At 40.0% G+C, this 6,393-nt stretch overlaps 1 long non-coding RNA gene across 2 annotated transcripts; it reads left to right on the forward strand.

Moving 5' to 3' along the window:
* The first annotated feature begins 319 nt into the window (after positions 1-319).
* LOC309502506 lies at positions 320-4,954 on the forward strand. 2 transcript variants are annotated; one of them, XR_014207330.1, is made up of 8 exons: positions 320-640; positions 1,141-1,207; positions 1,493-1,566; positions 1,882-1,930; positions 2,213-2,361; positions 2,558-2,666; positions 3,903-4,169; positions 4,746-4,954. It is a non-coding gene; the product is annotated as an uncharacterized lncRNA (long non-coding RNA). The 2 variants fall into 2 exon arrangements; XR_014207331.1 differs by lacking the exon at positions 3,903-4,169.
* Positions 4,955-6,393: the final 1,439 nt, after the last annotated feature.

Consider the following 6,393-nt stretch of genomic DNA (forward strand, 5'->3'; position numbering starts at 1 on the left):
GAAGAAAACAAAGAAAGCTCGGTCGGAAGAGTTAAGGAAAAGAAAACGAGAAACTGACCGCGTGAACAAAAGAGTCCCACTCGGTCAGGCTTACACTCGTTGGCGAGAGCTAAAAAGCAGCAAAGGATGCAACAGCGATGCTACCTGGCGTTCTTGTTGATGGACTAGTAAGTAAATCTCTTATTTGTAAACTTGCTTGCATTCTATGTTGTATTTTGTTGTGTGGTATTTACGACAGTAATGTTAAAGGTCCCATGACATGAAATTTCCACTTTCTGAGGTTTTTTAACATTAATATGAGTTCCCCTAGCCTCCCACACAGCAAAGGAGTCCGTGGCGGACCCGCCCTCAACCCGCCAGATCCGCCTGACTGTCAGATTCGTTTTCGCTCCGTTAACAGGATCAGCCCCGCCCCCAGGATCGGCCCCGCCTGCGCTTTTAATCGGCGGACCCAGAACGGATCACATACGGATTAACATGTGCCCCGCCTCCTGACGCACTGTCACCTCGCGGACTCGCTACAGACGCTGGGCGGACCCGCTGACCAAACGCGCCTAATTTCAACTGTCGCCATCGTCACAGAATCATTCTCCGCACTGTGGAAAAGCTACAACCGGGAGGTTGACAAGCACGGAACACGGTAAGAATGGTTAAAATATGCTTTATTTGTACAGTTACTTAGCCTGTAACATTACCGTTCATACCGTTCAACATACCGATGATTTTATTTCTGAAATGATTGTGGCAAACCAAGTTAGCAAATTGTCATTAGCGTAGATTTGAGTAAAAATGTATTTGATAATTAATAACTTTGAGTAAAAAGCTATTTGGATGGTATATTCTTTCTCTCTGGGAGGTTAGGTGATTTAATTAACGTTAGCTGTCCGGATTTTTATCAGACCCTGAGCGCGCATTTTCTCCCCTCCAGTAACGTTAAAATGTCAGGCAAGATATTATCATGTTAGGCCTAACATTACCTAACTTACTTTTTTCACTTAATTTCTGGTATAACATGTCCATTTTTGTTTACATTTTGACAGTTCCACCTCCCATGTAATGTTGTTTCAAAAAAATTATTAATATTATATGATTCTCTGTGTGTGTGTGTGTGTGTGTGTGTGTGTGTGTGTTCTGTTGCAGCTTACAGTTTGTTCAAGTGCCACCAGTCTTATTTTGGAGTTTCATCTTTTCCTGACATCAGAGTAAAGTAAGATTTAATACTGTTCCAACTTGATTTAGCCAGATATGTTATCAAATACTGACACTGGTCCACACTACAGCATTTAACACTGTACTGGTTTGGTTAGTTTGAGTCCATTTTTGTTTACATCATGACAAATATATTCTTCACCACCTCCCCATGTAATGTTGTTTCAGATAATTATTTCATATCATATTAAGATACTGTGTGTGTGTGTGTGTGTGTGTGTGTGTGTGTGTGTGTGTGTGTGTGTGTGCGTGTGTGTGTGTGTGTGTGTGTGTTCTGTTGCAGCTTACAGTTCACAGTTCGTTCAAGTGCCACCAGTCTTATTTTGGAGTTTCATCTTTTCCTGACATCAGAGTAAAGTAAGATTTAATACTGTTCCAACTTGATTTAACCAGTTGTCAAATACTGACACTGGTCCACACTACAGCATTTAAATTGTCAAGGCTTAAAAATGTGCAAATTATCAACTTGAAGATGCAGCACTGTCCCAATGGGGCAGGTGAAAGTTCCTGCAACTGGCCCAAGTGTCTTTCACGCTGGCCCCGGGCCATCAGGCAGTCCTTATTGTCGAGCCCTGCTGTATAATTATTTTTGAAAACACAAAAAATGTTGGTTATTTTCCACAACTCACTAGTTGAAATGTGTATTTTGTGTTTCTGTTATGTTTGTTTTAGATAAAATGAATAGAAAAACTGTACCTGTCTCCAGCTCCACCTTAAGACAGTAAGTTCTTCAGCAACTTCACAGTAAGTTGACAGTTCATTGTTGATTCAATTGAGTTCAATAAGGCCACATTTATACTGCAGGTCTTGATGCCCAATTCCGATTTGTTGACCATATCTGAATTTCTTTTATTTTTTGGACCAGCTTCTTTAATTTAAAAGTGACCCATATGCAATTACACCATGCACTTGGTGAAATAACCCAAGGTATACGTACTGACCTGTTCTTGAAACAGGAAGTTAAATTTATCTGGTGCTGTTTGTTACTTCCTTCTCGTTTAAGGATGTTTGGTGCCACAAAATTGGTACAGTGATGGAGTTACCTATTGGCCAAACTACAAAAATGATGAGAGAGTGAACGGGGCAGTGAAAAATTCTGAGGAACCTGGACCTGACTGAAAAAATATGATGCCAGAGTTATTAAATCATGTGGTATGCTATTTTCTTTTTAAATAATCTAAATGGCTTTTGTAAGCAAATATCAAAGTATTTTGCCAATATGTTATATGGGAAGAAAATCCTTTTAATTACATTCTCATATTGTTCTGTTGTCTATAGTTCTGTTCTTTTTTACTCTATTAATTTGAAGGTCTACTGAAGTTTAACATGTAGGCTATTTATTTTTTAGATGACTACTTTGTGGCACAACAACTCTTGAAGAAAGCTCTAAATTGCAACACATCAGATCTACAGTCTGAAGAGGAGGAGATTCGGCCAAAAAGAATGCCAAAGCCGATGTTAGTATATGTATATTATCCTTTATATTTTACATTAACTTTTTGGCCTCTATATTTTCTCAAAAGCATAATTTAGTGTTATGATATGATGAACCCGACAACCACCACACGTAAAGCCAGCTGAAATAGAGTTAAATGGACAGTATGTTTTCTGGTTTCTCAGAGAAACCATTCTCAACCAATTACATTGATTTACAACTTAAGTTCTTAGGCCAGTGAAAATGTTTATGTAATTACATTTACATTTATGCATTTGGCAGACGTTTTTATCCAAAGCAACTTACATTGCATTTTAAGGTACACATTAGCCGCTTTCCGACCGGAGGAACCTTTTCACAGTTCCTAGAACTATTGGCTTAAGTACCCGGATGTCGGCGTGTTCGCACCGCAGGAACTAGGAACGATTTTAGTTCTAGGAACTCCATTTGGAGGAACTAATTTAGGTCCTACTTCAGAGTAGGGTCTAAAGCAGCACTATAGGAAATACCCGTGACGTTAGTGTACGCTGATTGGCCGAACGCACGCGGAACACCAGCACCCGCCATTTTTAAAACAGCTATAATGTAAACACACAGATTATAGCCTATATATTTACTCCAGAAACTAACTATACAAACATGGAAAACAGTGATAGATGGGTCTCTAAACCTTTATGCTGAAGAGAAAATCCAACGCAACTTTGAGGGGACCACACGGCATCAACCACGCGGCATAGGCTAATAACCTTTTTTTCATATACTGTCTACTTTCTATAACAGTTCTATCTAATAACATATTAAACAGTACTGTTAGACAGATCGCTAACTAATACACACAGAGAATGCGAGCATTGTTTGCTCTGGCATTCTCAGCGCCGTCAAAATAAAGGTCCGTCGCGCCGTCAAAATAAAAGTCACTGTGTTTGCGTCACTCCCTTACCCCTCCTACCAGTTCCTATGGCCACTTGGCCAGTGCGAACGCAAACAGCAAAACCGAGTTTGGGGGAGAGTAGTTCTTAGAACTGTTTAGAAGTGGACAGTTCCTAGAACTAAGTTCCTGTAACTACTTGGTCGGAAAGCGGCTATTTACATTCCTATCAGTTCTTGCTTCCCCTGGGAATTGAACCCATGACCTTAGCATTGCAAGCACCAACACTCTACTGTTTGAGCTACAGGGAGGCTTTGCATTTATTATTATTATTAATAAGAGTAATTAATAAGATGTTTACTGCTTGTTTTTTTCCACCCTAATTTATAGTCATTTCTTGGGAGACTCTGATGGAGGAAGGAGGAAGATGCTCATAAAAAGAGAGGCAAACTTTTAACACAACCATCAGCTCCTGTTATCGCACCACCACCTTTTATCCTACAGCTGCTCCACCTCCACCCATTTCTCCACCTCTACCCATTTCACCGCCTCACTGTTCACAGAGACCAGCAGAAGAGCAAACCCCTTCTGCAAGCAGGGTCTACAGACCTACCTGGTGGGGGGGAAGATGTGGATCAGACAGTATTGCCTGCTCTGGTGAGCAATACCTCATTAGATACAAGACTCAAATAGAGTTTATTTTGTCAGCTTTTTTATTTTTATGCATACTTAGTCCTGTGTCAAATTTACTATTTAACTTTTATCATATTTAGTCAACCTTATCCTGTTTTTGTTTAGTTCTTTTTTTAGTCAACTAAACGTATGGGCATTCAAGTTTTATTCAAGGAAAACTAATTTTTTTTTGTCACGCTGTATAATGTATATATACATTCGCTGTATAATTCTCATATAATTAAAATTATAATCACTTAATCATTTTAGTTGAGCTTCTGTTTGTGTTTGTGCCAAATACTTTAAGGAGTCTATTAAAATCTGTAGTTTTCTTATGTCTCATTAGAACTACAGAAACGCGACCCGATCTGGCAATCTTACATAGCGTGGTTATAGCAGATAAAGGACCGCAAAGCGGAGGCAGAAGTGCCTTTCACCCTGTTACTACTTGACATTATTTTAAGTAAAAAAAAGAATTATGTCTATCCTCTAAAAAACAACAACCTGGTAGCTTCAATGTGATTTCATGACATGTAATGAAAATCTGCTTATGTATTACAGGTGCTGTGAGAAAGAGCCATGTCTCCCGTGCCGCCACCGATGACGACATTACAAAACATGTTATCCGGTGGTTCAACTTGGCATCAGATAGGGGAAGCTCAAGGAGCCGGAGCCCCTGTCAGCAAACCTTGACCCAACAGTAGTGAAAAAAATACTTTATTATTTTAGTGTAATGTTTTTCACTAAATAAAATGATGTTCTTGGTACAATTCATGGTTGATTTAATTTTTTTATGTAATGTCTATTCAATGTATACATGAATAAAACTATTTTAAAAAAAATGTGTAAATACATTTATAGTCTGTAATAACCTATTTTGTTATTGTTAGTTGGCTAAAAAATATTAATGTTTAATGATTTCATGTTTTATTCATATTAATAAAGGCAGATACATAACTATTCAAGCTTTTATAGAGCAATCCAGTCTATCTAATGTTCGTCCACCATTAGATTTTAAATATATCTGTAGCTATAGTTTTGGCCAGATAATCAGGCAGTGTGGGGAAAAAAATGGCATTGCAGACAGAATTTTATGAACGGGTCCAAAACGGACCCGGGCCGGATACGATGCTCATATGACCGAGTCCAAAACGGACCCGGAGCGGATATGCGGCTCATTCGTGGATCCAAAGCGAAGCCGGGGCGGATGTACCCATTTATGTACGGATACGCAAAGGGACCGCAGCAGTGTCAGACCGGATCCGCGAGCCGCCACCGCGGCGTATCCGGCGCGGTGTGCAAGTGGACGCAGTTTTGGATCCGCTTTCTGGATCCGTTCCGGAGTTCACTGTACCTCCGCGGCGGATGCGTTTCGTAGTCAGTTTGCTGTCTGGGCTGTATATGGTCCCCAAGTTTCTAAAAATTTTAATCGGTGTAAATCGAGCTTTTGCTATTTCTCTCTGCCTTTGAGAAAATGGAAGCTCAACCGGGCTGATCTTGAATCTCCTCCTTATGACGTCATAAGAAGAAATGTTACCTCCCCTTTCTCTGCTTTGCCCGCCCAGAGAATATTTCTCGCCCATGAGAAAATGAGCTAACGTTAGGAAGTAGAACGCGCGCGCGTGATTTTAGTTTGTCCACGAGAGATATCATGGCTTTTGAGCGAGCAAAGCATAATAATTGCTCAATAATTGGATGTACAAATGAACATCGAATGGTCAATACAGAGCTGGGCTTGCTGAACGTCGGACAAGTAACGTTAAGTCAACAAATTATATATAAGTGTGTTGCTTTACATTTACATTTATTCATTTAGCTGACGCTTTTATCCAAAGCGACTTACAATTGCTATACATGTCAGAGGTCGCACGCCTCTGGAGCAACTAGGGGTTAAGTGTCTTGCTCAGGGACACATTGGTGTCTCACAGTGGATTCAAACCCGGGTCTCTCACACCAAAGGCATGTGTCTTATCCATTGCGCCACCACCACCACGGCTTTACTGTTTATGGTTACCTAGCTTCTTACAGTTACTTGCGCTAATGTAAAGGTAGACAGCATCAAGTTACACATACTGTAACGCGAGTGTTGTACATTTCTTTGTTATTTGGATAACCGTTTTCCTGTTGATTATATGGCGCGCGCGATATCCGCATTTCAAGATCGCAGAGCTTGATGTAATTGTAATAAGATTACAGACGTTACAGATCT

Source organism: Leuciscus leuciscus, assembly GCF_965113295.1.
Source record: "Leuciscus leuciscus genome assembly, chromosome: 7".
Taxonomy (NCBI): Eukaryota; Metazoa; Chordata; class Actinopteri; order Cypriniformes; family Leuciscidae; genus Leuciscus; species Leuciscus leuciscus.